Consider the following 23447-nt stretch of genomic DNA (forward strand, 5'->3'; position numbering starts at 1 on the left):
TATTATATTATAAATTATTTTTGTTTTGCTCATATAATTGTTTATGCTGTGGCATAAATAAATAAATATAACATTTATAACTTACTAATATTTTTTTATTTAGATTGTAAGTTTTTATTTTGACTATTACCTTTTTTTAATAAAGGTGTCACTACGAATTAACATTTTTGTGAGAAAATTTATATAAATAAAAGTATAAATACATCAGACATGTATTTCCTTCCCATTAAAAGCAACCCATTAATAACTACTGTAAACTGTGGTTCAAACTATTGGTCCCCTGGCTAGTGAAAGTTGTTTTTTTGCTCACAATGTTTCCTTTATAAAAACCTGGCAATGGACTCTGAATGTTACTTTAAGTGGAGCGTTTGATGTCCACATCACTGAAACGGCCCACATATTTTACAAAACCTCCCCCTGCCAAGATCTCCTTTTCTGAAAAACCTGAGTTTGCTTTTTAGTGCTCAGCAGCACAACAAGGCTTTCCTTTCTCTGCCGCGAGCCGAGTGCGTCTGGCTAATGTTGGAGGAGCGTTTGGGAGCCAAGGGTCCCACAGTTGCTGCTGACTTCAAAGACGAAACCTGAGTCTCCCCACAATAAATCAAATAAACCATTCACGGGGAGAGAGAGGGACTGACAAAACAAGTGCAGTAGAGGAGAGAAACACATAAAGACAAACACAGGAGATGAGAACAGCACAGGGAAATAAAGCTTCAAAAACCCTGGCTCAGAGCAGATTTGAAGAAAAATAAATCTAATCAAATATTACACAAGTACAATAAATACACTGTAATTTCAATGGTGAAATACAGTACAAATGCTGGTTAAAAGTGTCCTTAATATGAACAGTGGATAACCCTAAATTCACTTTCCAAGAATTTCCTGCATGACACCTCAATTTTTATTTATTTATTATAATCATTAGGATTGTTCTTATTTTATTTTATTTTCATCAGATATTTCATCTCTTAAAATGAAAGTATTGTAATAAATTCAAAAACTAAAGCTCTTATGTATCTGATTACAGTAAAATGAAATGAAAAAAGTAAAATAAGAACAACATAAATGTCTAAAATATATCAATGAATTATTTTAATTTACAGTGGTTTTTGAAACTGAAATGTACATGAAATAATGTAATATCATTACCATATAGGAGAACAAATAAAATAAAATTATAATTAAAATAAGATCAGATATTATTTTCATCATCTTAGGGTAGTGTTTACACAAATTTTTTGTTTCGTTTTTTTTATTATTATTGCCTTTTCATGAATAAACTTGCCTTGCCCCAAAATTACCAGTAAACATTTACTTGCATTCTATAAATTACCAAGAACTGTTTAAGCTAAAACCTTTTTTAAGCTAAAACTATTTTTTAAGGTTGTACTGAAGCAAACATCAAAATGTAATTTTGGGGTGAAATATCCCTTTAAGTCTCCACAGTGTTTTTTTTTTTTTTTTTTTTTTTTTCCAGGGAAGTGACTATTAAACTCCAGCGCGTCTCAATGCTACTCTTTATTATCAAAGACCACTGCGCTCAGGGTTCAAGACACAGCAATTGGAGGCCACTAGGCTGTAAGAGGTTAAAGAAGGACATCTCAGCGAGGGGTGAGAAATTCCCGCTGAGCTGCTGGAGAATGCAAGCTATTTCTCCTCTTTAGGAAAGTGCAGGAATGCAAGAGAGATCACTTCCCAAAGATAACATCACCCTTACATCTTGTTCATGGAGATGTGCGATTATAACCCCGTCAGCCTCATAATCAGCAAGTCCACACTCAAGTCTCCATTCGTCAAAGTCAAAGTCTTTATTCGATTGATTGATGGAAATGACCTTTATAGGTTTTGGAGCAACAATGTGTTTCAGACACACACAGTGGCAAAAAAAAGTTAAAAAAAGGGATTGCACAATTTGCTTGGATATGAGTCTCCTCCATTGAGACCTCCACCCTTCATTGGTTCATTCCTCTTTTTTTTTGTTTCATAATTGTATAGTTCGGTATAAGACTTTAGCCAAACTCTGCATTGCATCACAACAGGTGGTTGGTCATCAAATCCATGCCTTTCACCCTCCCTAAAGAGATGCTAAACAAATACTGACACTTGAACGGGGTTCACTCTCTTTTAGTGTGCCTGCAATGTGGGTTGACACCCTTTTGGGGTTGTTTCAAGATTGATTAATGCATTATAATCTCAAAACTAAGTGCGTGTTTTTTTGTGAATTGAAGATATGCAGCCTATTTTCATAATGGAAATGTAACTATTTAACATTTATTGTCTGAAAAGGTGGCTAATTTAAATGAATATGAATATGAAAACATAACATTTTAAAAGGAGGCATAGTACCCTAAAAATATGCCAGACAGCAAATACATTTTGGTGACATTGATTCACTGCCGTTTTAAAATCCTCGTCCATTAGAAGTCTTCATAGGATGCACACTTATATTTTGCACATTTTTGGTACATGTAAATATTTTATGAATAATTTACATTTTGATTTTGTTATTACATAAAATAGTAGGTAAGTAAGTTGGCAAGTATATATATATATATATATATATATATATATATATATATATATATATATATATATATATATATATAAATGTATTTATTTTTTTTATTTAATTATTTATTTATACACACTAAAAATACAAACCCTAAAAAATAAAAACTAGTATTATATAATAAGAATAATTAATTTGGTATTGCATTAAATAATTTAGTCTAAACCTCAATGATTGGTATGCCATTGGTAATATTTATTTATTTATTTATTTATTTATTTATTTATTTTTGTAAGTAAAAAAAAAAAAAAAAAAATATATATATATATATATATATATATATATATATATATATATATATATATATATATATATATATATATATATTAAATAGTTCCTTAATTGTTCTCCTGTTCCCCGCTTATAAACAGTATAACCAGTTTGTTACGACTTTTAAGTTTTGTCTCCAGGGTTTAAAAGGTAACATTTAAGGTGATAATATTTTGTGGTGAGTTGGTGGCGAAATATCAACACGACAACCAAAGTACTGCAATAATACGTGAATTTATTTACAATAGTGAAAAGAAGTCAAAAAGCAATAAAGTATTATTTACAAGATCTTGCAACATAAAATAAATCAATCAATATAGATTAAGGATGGTGGGGGAATTGAGAATTAAGTGGCGCCAAATAAATGAAAACAATATAACAAAAAATATTTCAAATATTTACCCTCTAAACTGTCTAATACAAAATAAACAAACAAAACATCTTCAGCGTTTACACGCTATAACTAAACTACTCTGCTAACCAAAAATATGGAGTAAACTTACAGCGGGTGGTGCTCACTTCTAAACTAGTGTGTTTAGTGGAAAACATCGGGGTAAGCGTCAGTCAAATCCGATTGAGCACACAAATCTGTTTTTTCTGTTACTTCTAACACCGGCATTACTTTTCCTCCTGCCAGATCATTTCCAAGAATAACATCTTTGTGCCTACTCACACTATGCCATCCATACCGTGCCCAGGCCCGTTTCCCAGATTGTTTGAGAAGTGTGGGTGCGCTGAATCGGGCTTAAGCACGGTTCACTTGGCCGGCCCTGGCCCGGTTGGAAGATGTGTGCCTGAGCGCGATTCACTTGGGCTTTGGCACGGTACGCTTGTGTGTGAGTGCAAAACGCGCCAAAGCCCGAAACTGAAAGCGAGACGTGACATTTACGGGGCTGTTTTATATGGATTTATTAATCATTCTTACTGTTCAGTGAACGCAAACTGCCGTAGTTTATTAAAGACGAGAACTCCTCACAGCACGACAGCTGCGCTGCTTCAGCAGACGTCCTCATTCCTGCAGCACGAGAGCTTTATGATTGTTTTTGAGCGCAAAAAGTGGCGGATCTGTTTGGCGAAATATCTGACTGCGTGTCACCGCATCCCTAAGGACTGTGTGGCGAAATATTTGACTGCATATGACTGCATAACAAACGACTGAAACGATATAACTAGAGAAATCTCCACTGTGCTGCTGAGTAAGAGAGTGCTTCTCACTGAACAGCGCAGCAGCGATGACGTAAGCGTGGCGAGGCCCGTTTGTGGTGTGAGCGCGGGCCGTCGGGGGAGACGGGAGGGGGGACAATAAAAGATTGCAAAGCACCGGTGTCTCAAAGAATTTTAACCTTAATCTGAACCTCTCCATTTTCAGACAATGAAATAAATCCTTCCAGAATAAAAGGTTTATAATTGTCATCAATTTTGTCATCATCAGATGCATTAAAAGCAGTGTGAGTTTTTAAAAACCCTACACTTTTCACTTGCGGCTGCTGTTTCCGTTTTAAAACCAAACAATCAGCTATGACATGACCCTGTTTATGGCAATAATAGCACTCACGTTCTTCATGAGTTGTGCTAGATTTTGGTCTACTGGTTTGTGAAGAATTAGGCTGGGATTTCTCAGAACGTGCAGGTGCAAAAACATTCTTGTTAGTTAAAATGAACTCGTCTGCTAGAACAGCTGCTTGCGACAATGAAGTCACCTTCTGTTCATTTAGATAGACAACAACTCGCTTGGGCAAACAAATCGTCATTACCTCCAGTCTAGCTGTCGCAGCTTGATCACTTTTTCAGCCTCAATTTCTAGCTTGCGAATTTCTAAACGCAAGTTTATTTCAGCCTGACGTGCATGCGCTTTTTCTTGTGCCTCGTACTGCAGACGAGCTAAGCGGACTTTCAGTCACGCATCATCTCTTTAGCCAGAGGAAATAGTGGAGAACGGATCAAACACTGGCAAGCCAGCCTTCGCCTCCGTGCCAACATCAACTTGACCATTAGGATCATCCTCAGCACCCAGACTTAAATGCGCCACAGCAACGTCATCCTGGCTAGTATTTTCACCAGTCTCCTCCACAACATTTGACAGAGGAAGAACATTTTTCTCATTTAACTTTAACAGTATCTTACCTTTTATTTCTGCCTTGCGACTCTGCTTGTTAACAACAATCTGATAATGATCAGCAATCAGTAATAAATCCTGCTTCCTACAAACATTAATCTGCTCTATGGTTGGTTTTGTAACAAATTTCTCCAAACTAAAAACCTCCAAGATACAAACTACACGAAACAAACAGCAAGATACCCTTCCACATACATTTACTATGTGCAATACACAAACTAACACCAATTGCCACCAACAAACACAAAACTTATCACAATTTCAGGTTTCTTTTGTTAAAAAGAGATCCTGGACGAGCCCCCATTTAAATGTTACGACTTTTAGGTTTTGTCTCTAGGGTTTAAAACGTAATATTTAGGGTGATAATATTTTGTGGTGAGTTGGTGGCAAAATTTCAACACGACAAACAAAATACTGCAAAAATAAGTGAATTTATTCACAATAGTGAAAGGAAGACAAAAATCAATAAAGTATTATTTACAAGATCTTACAACATAAAATAAATCAATCAATATAGATTAAGGATGGTGGGGGAAATGAGAATATAACAAAAACCCTAAATCTAACTAATATTTACCCTCTAAACTGTCTAATACAAAATAAACAAACAAAACATCTTCAGCGTTTACACGCACAAAAGGAAGCAAAGACAGCAAGTAAGTCAGAGCGAAAGCAGAAGGAGCTTCCCCGCTCACGTCTCTTTTAAACTTTGAGCTCCTATACTGATTGATTGTGAAGGTGATGACGTCACAAGGTGGAATTGAGATTGACGTCTTCACGGACGAATGGGATACTGGAATGGGCAAACCTGAGAATTGACAGAGAGAGAGGGAGGGATTAAACAGGCATATACATATGACTGTAACAAGTTGCACCAAAAAGTTGATGGCAATTATCCCGACAATGTGTGAAATCCACCATTCCATTATTTGTAGAATGCCTAAAATGCTGAACGTCAAATTCTGAAATGATTGCTACTTTACACATTGTCTAGACAGTAGACACTTTACACATTGTCCATAGAATGTCAAGTTGTTTTGCGACAAAGTACAGCCTACCCCTGGTTCCACTAGTACATCACAGACAATATTGTATGATCAATCTCAGTTCTGCTGTCATATGCTTTTTTGTATTCTTTCCACTTCAAAATATGTAATGATCAATAAATAATTTTGTCGTTCTTCTCTGACACTTTGCCTAAATGATGCTTGTCATTGTATACAATGCCTATGCAAAGTATGCAAAATCTTTACAAAAACTGATGTTTCATACTATATATTATTGTTGGCGCCAATAGCCTAAGGGTACTGTGTGCTGACATAAATAGCACAGAAGTGCTCACGGTGACTGGAGATCGATTCCTGGCTTGAGGTCATTTGCTGATCCTGTCTCTGTTCCCAATGCTTTTCTGTCTGAAATCTCCACTGCCCTGTACCATATTGAAGCTGAAAGTCAGCTAAAAAAATAAATAAATAAAAATAATATATAACAATATTTTATTAGATATTTTTCAAGACACTTCTATACCGCTTAAAGTGACATTTAAAGGCTTAACTAGGTAAATTAGGTTTAATAGGCAGGTTAGGGTAATTAGGCAAGTTACTGTGTAACAATGGTTTGTTCTGCTGACCATCGGAAAAAATTCAATTAAAGGGGCTAATAATTTTGTCCTTAAAATGGCTTTTAAAAATCAAAAACTGCTTTTATTCTAGCCAAAATAAAACAACTAAGACTTTCTCCGAAAAACAAAATATTATCAGACATACTGTGAAAATGTCTTTGCTCTGTTAAACATAACTTTGGAAATATTTAAAAAAGACTGAAAATGACTTCAAGTGACTTCAGCTGTGTGTGTGTGTGTGTGTATGATGATGATTATTTTGGCATATTTACTATATATATATATATATATATATATATATATATATATATATATATATATATATATATATATACATATATATATATATACACATATATATATATATATATATATATATATATATATATATATATATATATATATATATATATATATATATATATATATATATATAAAAAAAAATATATATATATATATATATATATATAAATATATATAAATATATTTATATTATATTTATTATATTTATATTATATATATATTTACAGTTGAATAATTATTAGCCCCCCTTTGAATTTTTTTTCTTTTTTAAATATTTCCCAAATAATGTTTAAAAGAGCAAGGACTCTTTTACAGTACGCTGATAATATTTATTTCTTCTAGAGAAAGTCTTATTATTATTTTTTTTTTACTAGAATAAAAACAGTTTTAAATTTTCATGTACCATTTTATGGTCAAAATTATTAGCCCATTTAGGCTATATTTTTTCGATAGTCTACAGAAGAAACCATCGATATACAATAGCTTGCCTAATTTCCCTAACCTGCCTAGTTAACCTTTTTAAGCTGTATAGAAATGTCTTTAAAAATCTTGTCAAACATTATTTGATGTTATCATGGCAAAGATAAAATAAATCAGTTATCAGAGATGAGTTATTAAAACTATTATGTTCAGAAATGTGTTGAAAAAATCTTTTCTTCATTAAACAGAAATTGGGGAAAAAAACTATTGTAACTTCAATGATATATATATATATATATATATATATATATATATATATATATATATATATATATATATATATATATATATATATATACATATATATATATACTTCAACTTTTGTGCTATAGTGTATTTAATCCACTTTCGGGAATTTCGATCAGAAAGCCAATTGTCTGAAAGAGTGTGTAAACAGCAGAGATGCAACAAACAAAACTGAAAGTTATAAGTCACGCATCCGCAGTATTAACTGGATCTGTACTAGATCATTTGGTTCAGAAGAACCGCTTTAAATTATTAATTTGATTCATTTGAACGATTCATTCGAACGATTCATTTGCTTCTCGGCCATCAGATAATTCGGTCATGAATGATGGAAGGCGCTCTGTCAAAGATTACCTATTTAAGGGTTTAAAGATTACAAACAAGACGGCTAATCAAAGTTTATACTATTTAGTCTGACTCTACTATACTTTATAGTACATACATGCTATACGTCTAAGTATATTTAGTGACACGTTTTTTACAGTTATTATCATTCTTCTACACTGTTTTGTATCCGCCTAATTTAACCAAACATCCGCGATCGATTATGAATAGTTTTAGAGATATTCTCTTTTTATTCTTTTTTCTGTCATTTATTTTTCATTTGCTGTATATTTTATCATTTTGAGGATTTCATTAGGCTAATACATAGGCTATTTTATATACATATCTAAAATGCTTTTGCATTCAAGTTTGCTTTGAACTTGAAAAAGATAGAGAAGCAGATGTGACATGTCAGCAGTGTTTATGGCACCTTAATAGGTAAGAGAAGGTGGATGTCTTTTTTTAACAGTTTTTTTTTTTACTTTAACTCACTGAAAGTAAACTGTATAACATTGTCAAAATAAATGAAATTATTGTAAAAAAAAAATCTATAGCCTATTACAGTTTTTTTTTTTTTTGCATGCATCTTTTTAAAAACAATTTATCAGGGGGGGGGGGTAACCAATCACTTATCTGCAATCTAAAGGTTCAATATTGCCTTTAGAGTTCATTCTTAGCAGTTCATATTACTAATTAAAACATTTTTATTGGTGTTATTGAAATGAACAAAATGTCTTTGAGGAATGTGATCTTTACTTTAAACACAATAATGTTTTTTGTAATAAAAGAAAAAATTATCATTATTATTCAATATTTTTTTTCCCAAAAAAATTTACCTGTGCACTTTGATTGGTTTTGTCATTTAGGGTCTCGTTTATTAATAGTATAATATTTTGATAGCTTTGAAGTAAGCACACACATTCCCCTGAGCAGAAAGCCATTTGTTTCATTAGTGATAAATATGTAATTTCAAAATATACACACAATATACTGTGTGTGTTTGTGTGTGTGTGTGTGTGTGTGTGTGTGTGTGTGTGTGTGTTTATATATAATTAGATTGACTTGAAAGTGACTTGCTAGACCAAGCTATGACTTGACGTGACTTGAAATAAGCAGTGGCTTGTCATGACTTGAGTCTGACAAAAATTGACTTGACTTGCTTGAGATTTGAAGGTTATGACTTGAGACTTGCTTGTGACTTGCACATGTGTGACTTACTCCCACCTCTGGTTAATGGCCAATTAATTTAGCAATAAAAGCACAAGGAAAGCAAGGAGAGGTATTCTTTTTTTCTTCAGAGACTTCACAGCCTTCTGAGAGAGTCGATGAGGGTTCCTCCCGCTGATCATCAGCGATTCCGAGCGAACGAGAGCGGTCTCCCAGTCCAAAGTGTGCTGGAGCAGCAGCACGTGCTGGTCAGGACAGACAGCACGGCAACGGCGGCATATATCTCATATTATTAGCATATTATTCACTCTCACCGCATCTCTCAGCTCGCACGCTGTCTGCTCCTCTGGAGTCATACACGGCTAAATTCGCTGCACGCCATTCACATTCCAGGTGAGCTCAACTGTGCAGCTGACAAGCTCTCAAGGCAGCCTTTACGTCCCGTAGAACGGGGACTTCACCCCGACTCTGTTCAGCTGAGATGGGCGCGATTCGGGGAAGCCCAGATCGTTCTGTTGCTTCTCTCGAGAACGCTCATTGCCAGTTGTTTTTTTTTCCCTGAACGAGGGCCCTTTCAGCTCGGATGCACTGGCCCACAGCTGGCCTCGGGGCATGCGGAAATATGCGTTTCCCCCAGTGAGCCTGCTCCCGCAGTTACTGTGCAAGGTCAGGGAGGACAAGGAGCAGGTCTTGCTAGTTGCGCCCCTCTGGCCCAACCGGACCTGGATGTCAGAGCTCTTCCTCCTTACGACAGCCCTCCCCTGGCAGATCCCTTTGAGAGAGGACCTACTCTCTCAGGGATTGGGCACCATCTGGCACCCTCACCCCAATCTTTGGAACCGGAGAAGGCAGATGCAGCCCTTTCATTACTTTGTCAAGTTCGCACTTCGCGAATTTATCTGGACCTCACTCAGAGCTTTAGATCATCTGAGCAGCTCTTCTTCTGTTATAGTGGTCAGCAGCAGGGAAGTGCCGTATTGAAACAGAGGTTGGTCCACTAGTTAGTGGATGCCATCTCCCTCGCTTGCCAGAGCCATGGCAAGCCGTGTCCCCCAGGAGTGCGTGCACACTCTACTCGGAGCTTCGCATCCTCTTGGGCACGTGTACACGGTGCCTCTCTAACAGACATCTGTAGGCTGGGCGACACCTAATAAATTTGCAAGGTTTTACAATCTGCGAGTGGAGCCGATTTCCTCAACGGTATTAGGTAACCCTTGGAGATTGAAGAAACAACTCAGTTAAGCTTGCCGCGCCATTCTCCCTAACATAGAGATATGAACGCTTATTCACTCTGTCAGTAAAGTTCCCCGCTTAGGTGAGCCCTGCAGAGATTTCTCCGAGGCCATCAGCACTGACTCATAGGAGGAGTCACTCGCTGACCCATTACGTTGTAGGTCTGCCCTCTAGTCAGCCCGCGTTTTGGGTATAGGTGCCTGCTATGCGTGATCCCCACAAGGCGATCTCATATGCCTGTTCAGTCACGGTGCAGTCCCCCCTCACAGGAGGACCCGTGTCTTCCCTCTCCACTAACTATCTTATTATATGCGTACTCCCCCTTCTCAGGGCTAGGCCATATACTGTTTTGCCACCATATCTCCCCACTTGGGTAGCTGGTGGCCTCCGCAGTGTCCTCCCTATCTGGACGGCACTTTCCCAACGTACTGTCGAATTTATATTTCCTTGCATTTATATAGTGCTTTTCTGGGCTTAAAGCGCTTAACACATTGGGGAAAATTCCTCATCCACCACCGGTGTGCAGCATCCACCTGGATGAGGCCATAATGGACAAAGGCCAGTGGGCAGACCCAATTCACCTGCAGCATATCTTTGAACTGTGGGGGAAACCGGAGCACCCGGAGGAAACCCATGCAGGGAGAACATGCAAACTCCTCACAGAAATACCAACTGAGCCAAGGTTCAAACGAGCAACCCAGCAACCTTTTTGCTGTGAGGCGACAGCACTTCCTCCTGCACCACTGCAGATTTGGCCAGGATGCCGGGGTTAAACCCCTCTTTTTTTTTTTTTTTTAAGAACATCCTGGATTTTTAATGACCACAGAGAGTCAGGACCTCGGTTTAACGTCTCATCTGAAAGATAGCGCTCACTGAGCAGTATAGAGTCTCTGTCACTATACTGGGGCATAAGGACCCACACAGACCGCAGGTTGGGTGCTCCCTGCTGGCCTCACTAACACTACTTCCGGGAGCAAGCTAGCTTTTCCATCCAGGTACTGACTGGGCACAGCCCTGCTTAGCTTCAATGTGCACCATGTGAGAATTGCAGAGAGCTGCCGGCTAAATTTCTGGAATTTAAATTCCTAGAATTATCTAGACACTTTGCGGCACCTGAAAAATATTTCTAAATTCGTAAATCTTCTATTGAAGTGGGATAAGTAAGAGCCAAGGAACACGTTGGAAGACCGTGCCTCTCTCTCACGCTTGCCTGGCTAACCTTTTATCAGAGGCGGAGGTAAGGTGCAGTCATTATGGCGTTTTCCAGACATTTCCCATAAGTGGATTAAATCCACTATAGTATTGAAGTTCCCATGCAAAAGAGAACGCTCTGGTTACTAAAGTAACCCTCGTTCACAGAGGGGTGAACGAAAATGCTATACTGCATCGCCATAATGATTGTTCCATAGCTGTGAGTATCAGTCTCTTCAGCTTAAAAAGTATGCCTCTCCTTGCTTCCCCTGTGCTTTTATTGCTAAATTGATTGCAACAAGCATCAGGTGCGCAAGCTGATGCTACCAATTCATTGGCATTTCATTAATCCGTTTCCTTACTCTTGCAGACAATTGGCTTTTTGAACGAAATTCCCATAAGTGGATTAAATCCATGATTGCATTTCCATTCCCCCACTCAGGTTACTTATATATATATATATATATATATATATACTTAGATATATATATATATCGCTCTGGTTACTAAAGTAGTGGGCACAGTAGATTACACGATCGCCTCACAGCAAGAGGTTTGCTGGTTCGAGCCTCGGCTGCGTCAGTTGACATTTCTGTGTGAGTGTGAGTGTGAGTTTGCATGTTCTTACCGTGTTTGCGTGGGTTTCCTCCAGGGGCTCCGGTTTCTCCCTCAGTCCAAAAACATAGGTGAATTGGGTAAGCTAAATTGGCCATAGCGTATGTGTGTAAATGACTGTGTATGGATGTTTCCCAGTGATAGATTGCAGCTGGAAGAGCATCCATTACGCAAAACATATGCTAGATAAGTTGGCGGTTCATTCTGATGTGGCGACTCCAGATTAATAAAGGGACTAAGCAGTAGATAGACAACTTTATTCATAAAGTTGAAGTCCGAATTATCAGCCCCCTTTTGATTTTTTTTTTTTCTCTTTTAAATATTTCCAAATTTATGTTAAACAGAACAAGGAAATATTTACAGTATGTCTGCTAAAAATTTTTTTTCTACTTGAGAATTTTTAGCCCCTTTAAGCTATATTTTTTCAATAGTCTAAAGAACAAACCATAATTATCCAATAACTAACCTACATAGTTAACCTAATTAATCCAGTTAAATGTCACTTTAAGCTGTATAGAAGTGTCTTAAAAAAAATCTAGTCAAATATAATTTACTGTCATCATGGCAAAGATAAATTAAATCAGTTTTTAGTAATGAGTAATTAAAACTTTTATGTTTAGAAGTATAGTGAAAAAATCTTCTCTCTGTTAAACAGAAATTAGTGAAAAATAAACAAGGGGGCATATTAAATGGCATATATTAATTAAGATTTTTAAGGGTCATGAGAGTTTAACGTGACAAATTAATTTTGTGAGTAAATGACTACAAAGCTTTCATATCTCCAACTCATCTGAATGGATTTGCATGTCTCAGTTTCTCTGTTTTGGAAAACAATGGTAGATATCCAGCTGTGCGTGGTTGTGCAAGACTTTCGGACAATAATTTCCCTGACGGACGGTGGAAGTAAACGGTCATCCTCTGTCTTCCACTTCAGTGCAATCTTAACAGGCCACCCAGGACATGAAAGCCTCTTTTTCTCCTGAACACACACTGTCAGAGCTTTTTTTTTTTTTTTTTTTTTTTTTTTAACTGAACAGGCCTCCCTGTCGAGATCACTGGCCTCTTTCCAAACAACCAATAACATGTTCTACCCATCGAGCTCCCAGTGTCTCTGTTATTTATGTATCAAATATATAACTGAGCTATACTCCCTGCCGCATAATAGCATTCATTACAGTAAATAGGAGTGATAGACCAAATATATGACTTTGATAAGCAGCCAAACCAACTAAAACAGCATAAACTCTACAAAGTTCTTAAGTAAAGACTAGTCTAATAGAGCAGATTTGTGGTAATGCTCCGTATCTATGCAATAATGTTGTACCACATACAAACTCTGCATCCAAATATCTCCCAGGGCCCAAAAAAGCTGTATGTCAACTTTGCGTGTGGAAGCCATGTGTATAATGGTTATCCCAAGAGAGCTTTACGTCCTGCTTGCAGGTCAGTGGGAGGTCTACTGCATCAATGAGCTTTTGGTTAGAACAGTCACGTTCAGTTTTTTTGCTTGGCCAATCAGTTTGGCACATTTTGAAATGACATAATTTCAACCGTTTTCCAGGGTATAATGTATTGCACAATACTGGTTGCAAACAAAATGCTAAATATTTGTGAATTTTAACATTGGTCCATTAAGAAAAGGGAGGACATACCTATAGAAGTGTCCAGTTTCCAGTGGTAATGCATACATGGGGAAAAAGCAGTAAACGGGCAATAACTTTTACTCCCTTTCACACAAATTATAATGGTTTCGCAATAGGTACTTAAAGCAGCAAGCCACCAAGGTGGTCCCGCGAAAAAACTAATTTACCCATGTAGGACCTGTGGGCAATCTAAAGTGATGCAGGCCAGCAACATGGATGTTATTTAAAGAGTTAGTTCACCCAAAAATGAAAAATAAGCAATTAAATACTCAGCCTTATGTCATTTTAAACCTCTGAGACCTTCGTTCATCTTCAGAACACAAATTAAGATATTTCATATACAATTTTAGAGCTCCCTCATTATCCTTAGACAGCAGTAGTATGATTTAATTATTGAAAATAATCCTCAAAACAGAGCATAGCCTTCAATGTTTGCAACAAGCATATGTTTGTTGAGAAAAGCCTTCATTTGCCACATACACTTTTATATGCAGCAAAATTAAATCTCATTAGTCACCCGGGGCTATTCATCAGAGCACAATGCTCATGAACACACGAATAGCCATGTCTCTGTTTTGAAAAGTTTGCATTTCTATCCATCTATACTGAAACAGAACACCAGCATTTCCAAACTAAAATGAGGTCTAGAGAACTTTAAAAATGCTCTATTTTTGTGGATTGAAGATGCTTGAGCACAGTGAACATCAGACATAAATGTAAGAATCATGTCTCTTAAGAATCGCACTTTTGTAAAGAAAAATAATAGAAAGAAAAAGAGAAATATATATATATATATATATATATATATATATATATATATATATATATATATATATATATATATATATATATAATATATTTTTTGTGACTCAGGTTAATGTGATCTGAGATATTTTATTTGATCTTGAACATGGTGTTGAAAAAGTGACTTTTATGCTTTTTTTATTAGTTATAGTAAAAAATACTTTCCATTACAGTACAAGCTTCTTTTTTTCCGACTGTTATACAATAACTTGCCTAATTACCCTAACCTGCCTAGTTCACCTAATTAACCTATTTAAGCCTTTAAATGTCACTTTAAGCTGTATAGAAGTGTTCTGAAAAATATCTAGTCAAATATTATTTACTGTCATCATGGCAAAGATAAAAATAAATCGGTTAATTAGGCAAGTTATTGTATAACAAAGTTTTGTTCTGTAGACAGTCGGAAAAAAAATTGCTTAAAAGGAATACTAATTTTGTCCTTAAAATGGTGTTTAGAAAATTAATAACTGCTTTTATTCTAGCCAAAATAAAACAAATAGGACTTTTTCCAGAAGAAAAAATACTATCAGACATGCTGTAAAAAATTTCCTTGCCCTGTTAAGCATTATTTGGGAAATGTTAAAAAAAAAAATTCTAACTTTAACTGTATATTCATTCATTCATTTTCTTTTAGGCTTAGTACCTTTATTAGTTTGGGGTCATCACAGCGGAATGTGGACTGTGGGGGAAACTGGAGCACCCAGAGGAAACCCACACAAATGAGGAGAGAATATATATAATTTACAGTGTACTTATGGAATGAAGAAATTGGCTCAAGGGCATAAGTATTTTTTAGACAGACCAGAAAGTTTAACATAGGCTCATTCTGAAAAAAGTAGCCCCATACACATTTCTTGAGATCGAGCATTATGTAGCCAGAAGTACATATGGCTTCATTTCATCTTTAAAATGAATGATATGGGGCAGTATGACAACATTCTGTTTTGCGGTAGCAGCTGACCGCTTACCTTTCTCTCTGTTACCAGTTTTTCAAGTGGCTCGCAGTGTACATTGGCGGACTTGAAAGGCAGAAAAGAGTTGACCATGGCCACGGGGTTTGAGTCTGGCAAAGAACAATTCCAGAAAGCAGGTAAGACAAAAACAATGGATAATAGGTGCTATTTAAAACATTATTGATCGAGTTTAGGGAAGGGGGTGGGTGGGGTTATCAGTCGGTTGGTAAGTCAGTCAGTCAACAGCGGCCTGTGTGGATTTACGCGAGAAGAACAAGTGTGAATGGCACTTGAGAGAAAAATTTGTACACAAAATACCTCCTGGGACTACTTTGGCACTCTCCAGAAATGTATATAGGGCTACGCTTTCGGAACGAGCCTAAGTTAAGAATTTGGTATATATAAAATATATCTGGGGATACATCAATATTGGTGTTAACTAAATACTACACTGTTAACCCTTACTGTAGATTATGCAGTAAATAACTGTAAAATAGCCAGTGTTTAGCTGTAATGAAAAGAAACAGTATTTTACTGTAAAAGGAGCAGGATTTGTATGAAATTCTGTAGTGCAAAGAATAAATTACAGTAATTTATTCTATGTGCCATTACAAATATTTACTGTGATAATAAATGGTAAATTACTGTTCAACCATTACTACCCCATCTACTCTGATGCTTTATGTTGCTATTTTATATTTATTTTATCTCTGTGTTTTCTTTGGTTCCTTTTATGTTTTTAACATTGAGTATCAGGAGTCAACCAATGCCACAGAGCTTATTAAAAGGTAAGTGTAAGATATGGACGAAATGCATTTAAAGGCAAAAATATTCACACAGAGCAAAGAAATTGTCACAATAATTTTTATAACTTTGTTTACTTTTTCTATAATTAATCTAATTTAATTGCCTAGTTTGACCTATAGTTAAGATTTTAAATTGCACTTTCAACTGAATATTAGTATTTTGCTAAATAACTAGTAAAAATGTGTTATTTAAAAAATTATATATATCTTAAACAACACGCACATACATTTTTGCAGAGACTCAATGAACTTGTCTGAAAAACTGGCAAGTAAAAGTGCCATTAACAATATAAAGGCTTTCCTAAATAAATGTATAAATCATGATATTTGTTGTGTTTTTTATTATTACTACAGATTTGGAACGACATGAGAATCAGATTATTTATTTTATTTTATTTTTTCTATGGATGAAGTTTATATTATAGTATATTTTTATTGTTTTTATTAAACGATATGTGCATAACTGTTATAAATGTAGGCAGTTGCTTTGAAAATATGCTATGTACCAGGGGTGTCAAACTCCTGGAAGGCCACAGCCTAGTAGAATTTAGTTCCAGCCCTGCTTCAAAACACTACCTTTAGATTTAGTTTGATCAGGTGTGTTTAATTAGTATAACTGCACTGTTACTCTGTAGATTGTGCAGTAAATAACTGTAAAAAAAACAATGATTTAGGCATCACCACACACTCCCACAGGCTGTCCGTCTTATTCTAAACACAAAGGTGTTAGAAAGAGTTTTCAGAAAATGCTGGCCCTTTAAGAGAGCCAGGTGTTTGATTTGTTTACTGCTGAGTGTGCTCTATTCTCTGTCTATCAATTCAGATGTTGAGTCTGATATGTATTAGGCTTTAAATAAGAGTCTAAAATGAGTAAGTAAAATGTGTTCAAATGTTTTTGAGGGTTTATAAAATAAGGCTGTGTTTTAAGTTATATTGTTGTTATCTTGAACTGTGAACTTGAAAGCTACATTGTTGTTATCTTGAACTGTGTACTTGAAAGCTACATTGTTAGCTAGTTAGCCTCTCCTCATATAACTTCTTACATTACTTTTGTTTAAGTATATGTATTTATTGGATATTGCATACTGCCATAATGTACAGATGCTAACAGTTGTATGTATCTTTCTGGCAACTAAGCCAAAATTAAATTCCATCATCTCAGTAAGGTAACATGTGCACATCATCACAGGGAATCACAAAAACATAATACATATAGCCATCCACACACAAAAGCTCCCCTGTCCGGTCCCAGGTTGTGAGTTTGTTGCTAAGTATTTTTCAGAGCTGTGTTTCCATCTATGACTTTATATTAGAAACAATAAAAAAGTTTGTTGTCATGAGATAATTATAACAATAAAAGATTGGATCCTTTGGTTTTTCGGTGTTGCCAACTTTATTTTTGTTTTCTATAATTATTTTAAACTTTTTGAGATTTGACAGAGCTTTTAATTATTTAATACTTTAAAATTTAAAATAATTATTTTGTGTTTTTTGCTGTTCAGTTTTTTTTTTTTTTTTGCATGGTCAGCATTGAGGAGAGACTAACACATTTCACTGCAGCACTTTGTGTGTGTGTGTGTGTGTGTGTGTGTGTGTGTGTGTGTGTGTGTGTGTGTGTGTGTGTGTGTGTGTGTGTGTGTGTGTGTGTGTGTGTGTGTGTGTGTGTGTGTGTGTGTGTGTGTGTGTGTGTGTGTGTGTGTGTGTGTGTGTGTGTGTGTGTGTGTGTGTGTGTGTGTGTGTGTGTGTGTGTGTGTGTGTGTGTGTGTGTGTGTGTGTGTGTGTGTGTGTGTGTGTGTGTGTGTGTGTGTGTGTGTGTGTGTGTGTGTGTGTGTGTGTGTGTGTGTGTGTGTGTGTGTGTGTGTGTGTGTGTGTGTGTGTGTGTGTGTGTGTGTGTGTGTGTGTTTATTGGATATGTGATTGTGATAAATGTTAGCAGTTGCTTTAAAAGCATGCTATATACTAGGGGTGCTTAATCCTGTTCCTGGAGATATACCTTCCTGCAGATTTCAGTTGCTATCCATATAAAAACACCTAAACCAATTAATTAGGACCTGAACACCACGTGATAATTACAGGCAGGTGTGTTTGATATGGGTAGCAACTGAAATCTGCAGGAACGTAGATCTCCAGGAACAGGATTGAGCACCCCTGCTATATACCATGGGGGTCAAACTCCAAGTTACTGGAGAACTGTAGGGCAGCAGAGTTTAGTTCCCACCCTGCTTCAACATTAATTAGTTTTAATTAGTTTTATCAGGTGTGTTTAATTAGAGTTACAGCTTAAAGTCCCGGTCACACTGCACTTTTCTCCCTACAGCCTTCCATTCATACGCATGTGAATGCTGCAGACCTGGAATGCATGCTCATGCGACAAATTTTACAGTTTGCAGCATTGGAAAGTTCAAGCTTGGAGAACTCTGAAATGCGAAATCACATCATGTGATTGCTTGAGACTAATCAAAGATCAAACCATGACCTCTCTGAACAAAAATTATGGACCAGTTGCTTGCTTTTTCAATCTCTAAATATTTTGTTTAATCCCACTCCTTTTCGCAGAGTCATATGACAGAATTTTGCATGCTTAAACATTAGTTTGACTGCAGCCTTGCTGTGCAGACCTGTGGCTCTCAGTAATATGTAAGATGATATTTATATCTGCTGATTTCTTAATTTTGTTATACATTTTCTGTTTTATATTTGTTTGCTGCCAAAACAATAAAATAAATTTGTCAGAATTTACAACTTAATTAATTTAAAGAATTAATAACAGGTAAGAGTACTAATTAATTTTAGTAACACCTTGACATACTATTGTGTATGCAGTATAATGCTGTGAGTTGTAACACTACAGTACAGTAATTAACTGTACACAGTTTCCAGTTAGTTACCACTACTGCTCTTTTACAGTAATTAACTGGCAACACTGTTGCCAGCTACTCACTGCAATGGTTCGGTTACAGTAAACAATTGGCAACACTGTTGCCAGCCACTCACTGTAATGGTTCAGTTTCAGTAATTAACTGGCAACACTGTTGCCAGTTACTTACTGTAACCAAACTTTTACAGTGAGTAGCTGGCAACAGTGTTGCCAGTGTTCTACTGTAAAAAAGCCTGGTAAGGTCTAACAGTGTATTTAATAGCTATTTGAATAAAGAATATGAATAATACTCTGTAATCACTGTATTGCTGTGATGCATAATAAATAAAATAAAGAAATACTTATTTACATAAATAAATACATAATAAATAAAACTGAATTGGTAATTTAATAAATAAAATAAATAAGTCTTGTTAGCATCTAGGCTAGTATCACTTCTATCAACAACCCCAGGCGAGATCCTACAACTACCTGAAATGAAAGCCACTATGCGGCAAAGTTTAATCCTGACAATCAAAAGTCTGGCTTAGCAAGACTGGATGTTAACTTGTAAGTCGATTACCATGTAGTCGCATATGAGGCTAACCACAATACATTTACACCAGGGTGGGGTTTCACACAGCTAAAAAGTGCTACAAGCTGTTAGCACAGCCTGAAATTGACAGACTTAACCAGAAACCAGAGCAAAAACATGACGCAGCTAATGTTTTGGCTAACCTCCTGTCAGGAAATTTAACTTGTTAGGATTGATTGCCACAGAAAAGGATTTTAGCTCCCTTACAGGCCACTTTTTCTTGTCACTCTGTTTTTTCATAAATTTTATAAGGAGTGCACGTTGTGTTGAACCATCTGTATAACACATGTCCAAGGGTTAAGAGCTTGTGATTTTATACAAAACACTCCAGTTCCCATGCAAAGGCTTTTAACATTTTTCTTCGACTTGGCATTAAGAATACAGTAAAACAACGATGAAGTGCTATGAGGCTGTTAAAAAAGACTAATAAAGATTTGCTTTGAAGTGAAGGATCATTATAAGGGATCTGATCATCTTATCTGTAATTTTGAAGATGAGGTGTACCAAAACTGGTTTGTATAAACGCAAGACACTGTGACTGATTCATGCTGCTTTGATCTGGCCTTTATTGCGTGAATGGATTAGATGGTATGCGTGTCTGGAATGGGAATGTGTCGTGAAAGAATTCTCCAGAAACTAGAAATCCTGTTTGTCAAACTGACAAATGGAATCCAGAATTCATCCTCATGCATTAGAGAGCATTGTACAAACTGCAGTACATTAATTAATTACGTTATGTGTTTTTATCTTGAACTGCAGAGTTTTTAAATTTTAAGTGGTGTAATTATATTTTAAATAATTTAATGAGTTGAGTGAGCAAGAAGGTCAGTGGTTTGAGTCCCGGCTGTGTCAGTTGGCATTTCTGTGTGGAGTTTGCATGTTCTCCCCATATTGGCGTGGGTTTTCTCTGGGTGCACAGGTTTCCCCCACAGCTCAAAGACATGTTCTATAGGTAATTTAAATGAACTAAATTAGCCATAGTGTATGTGTGTGAATGAGTGTGTATAGATATTTCCTAGTACTGAAAGCAGCTGGAAGGGCATCCGCTGTGTAAAACATATGCTGAAGAAGATGCGGTTCATTCCGCAGAGGCGACCCCATTGATAAATAAAGGGACTAAGCCAAAGGAAAATGAATAAATGAATGAATGAATTAAAATAGTGTAAGATACACTGTAAGATACTTTTTTAATATAACAATACACAAGTTTTATACAACATTATATGAAATACAACATTATTGCAATAATATTATAATAATATAAGAATTTACTGATTTTAACAAAATCTAATAAATCATAATCAGAAACAGTTTTATTGCCAAGTTTGCTTGCAACAAACCATTTAAAGAAAACAAACTAATCCTAATAAGTATTGTGAACTTATTTGAGTAAGCAAAGCAATTTGAGCACAGTAAAACCCAATAAATGAAGAGAACTCGAACCAGCTGTGTACTGTAAAACCCAATAAGTTAAGGCAACTCAAACCGTTTGTGGAAACTTATTGCTACAAACCAAGTTAAAAAACTTAAAAACTTAAATCTATATGAGTACTGTGAACTTACTCCATTTAATTATTGCTAAGAATTGAGTAGAATTATCTTTCAGTCAAATTTAAGTTAACAACACTCATTTCATTTGATAAAGTTGACTGTTGGGTTTTACAGAGTAATTTTGTAAAGCTTCCTATAGAAAATATTTATTTAAATAAGAGACTTGTGAGGGGTTAGGATTACAGAGATTACCAGATAAGCAAATAAAAATATGAAAAATAAATGAATAAATATAATACTTGTATGCTATTGTTATCAAACCATGATACAAAAATGCTGCTGTTAATCTGGTGATTTTGTCTGCTGCCAACAAGTTCCTCTGCTCTCTCTCCAGGATGGCCGAAACAGAGGTAGAGTAGGGTATGGGGGTTGGGGGTAAAGAGGGGGGTTAATTGGTTCCTCATGTTAAACTACACCAAGTTTTCCTCCAAATAACAGGGCTTTTTTGTTTCAAATAATGGCTTTTCCATGCTTTTCCATTTGTAATTTTAGATACTGAAGCAACAAACTTAGTAGTTAACATTGTTGGTTGTATTTTCTCTTGGGTTATACATGATGATGTCACACACTTTAATTAAAGTAAAATGGGATTCTCTTAATAAAACATGGGTATTTATTGACTATGCAAAAACAGTGTCTGGTTTCATGGTAAGCTGAGCTGGTTGTTAGACAGTTCCTATTTTTACTATTATATCATGGTAAATCAGCCCAACTACAGGGATGTTTGCAACCTCCAGCATAAAATCCCAAATTGATCTGAACAGTAATAATCAGTGGTGGGCAAGCTACTTGAAAAATGTAGCAAGCTAAGCTAAAAGATACATGGCAAAAATTGCTTAGCTACATTTAAGCTATTTTTCCAATTTTCATTTTAAATTGAAGCAACTTAAATCCAAGTCAATTATATCTTAGTGATCAATAAAATTCAGTGAAAGATATGAGGCAGGCTTGTTCAGTTCAATTATTTACTGCAAATAATTTACTGTATTGGGGCGACGCGATCCCCCACAAGTCCAAAGACATGCGCTATAGGTGAATTGAATAAGCTAAATTGGCTGTAGTGTACAGTATGTGTGTAAATGAGAGAGTGTATGAGTGTCTCCCAGTGACATATGCTGGATAAATTGGCGGTTTATTCTGCTGTAAAGACCCCAAATTAATAAAGGAATTAAGCAAAAAATAAATAAATTAAATACAATAAACAAACAAAAAATGTTAAACAAATGTTACACGTTAAATATTATAGTAACTTATAAAACATTTACTAATAAGCTATATTTACTAAAATGTTTACTAATAAGCATTAAATTGTATTGTATTTTTAAAACTCTTCATTAATTAATTACACTACATAATGTAGTATATATATATATATATATATATATATATATATATATATATATATATATATATATATATATATACTCCTCTCCCTCAGTCATCTTTCCATCAAGCAAATTTCTCATGTTATCCTAATTGGCTGGCGACATCACCGACCAGGGCAAGAGATGGCAGTAACGCACCAAAAAGTTTGTTGGCGACCACCATAAAACAGGAAGATGAAATAATCATGCTCGCCATCATATAGATTTACTTTCATCAGCTAGACACTGGCCTCACAACTCCGTGAATGACACTGCCATTACTTATTAATCCGTGATTAGTAATTGTACCTTGTGTGGATGCTACTGCGCTATTTGACTAAAAAGATAGCTTCGCTACTGCAAAGCTATTTGATTTAGAAAGTAGCAACGCTACTGCCAATCTACTGAAAAATGTACTCAAGCTAGTAGCACCACTACTTGTAGTGATGTTACTGCCCAACAATAGTAATAATTGTAAAATAACTATGTAATTAAATAGTGTATATGTATGTTTTTGCTTAAAAAGAATCAGGCTTCACCCAAAACCAACACATGGTAAATACATTTTACATATTAGATGCCTGCATAGCACCTGTTTTCTCAGCTTGTGAATTGATTGGTTGATCAAAACCATGTAGACACTTGGGGTAATACGCTCCAGACCTAAGATGCCTTTGAAGATCCTGTTTTATGTTTTTTTGCAAGCAAGCATCTCTCTTCGATTTTTTCCCCAACCGAG

At 35.7% G+C, this 23447-nt stretch overlaps 1 protein-coding gene across 1 annotated transcript in view; it reads left to right on the forward strand.

Annotated features, from left to right (window-relative positions):
- The window catches only part of lpar1 (lysophosphatidic acid receptor 1), a 129366-nt gene that overhangs the window by 19310 nt on the left and 86609 nt on the right, over positions 1-23447 (forward strand). Inside the window, exon 2 of the mRNA XM_087268986.1 lies at positions 15569-15672. The gene's annotated coding sequence lies outside the window, so the exon portion shown is untranslated. The remainder of the gene's footprint in view (positions 1-15568; positions 15673-23447) is intronic.

This window comes from Danio rerio, chromosome 10 (assembly GCF_052040795.2).
Source record: "Danio rerio strain M-AB ecotype USA chromosome 10, GRCz13ab, whole genome shotgun sequence".
Taxonomy (NCBI): Eukaryota; Metazoa; Chordata; class Actinopteri; order Cypriniformes; family Danionidae; genus Danio; species Danio rerio.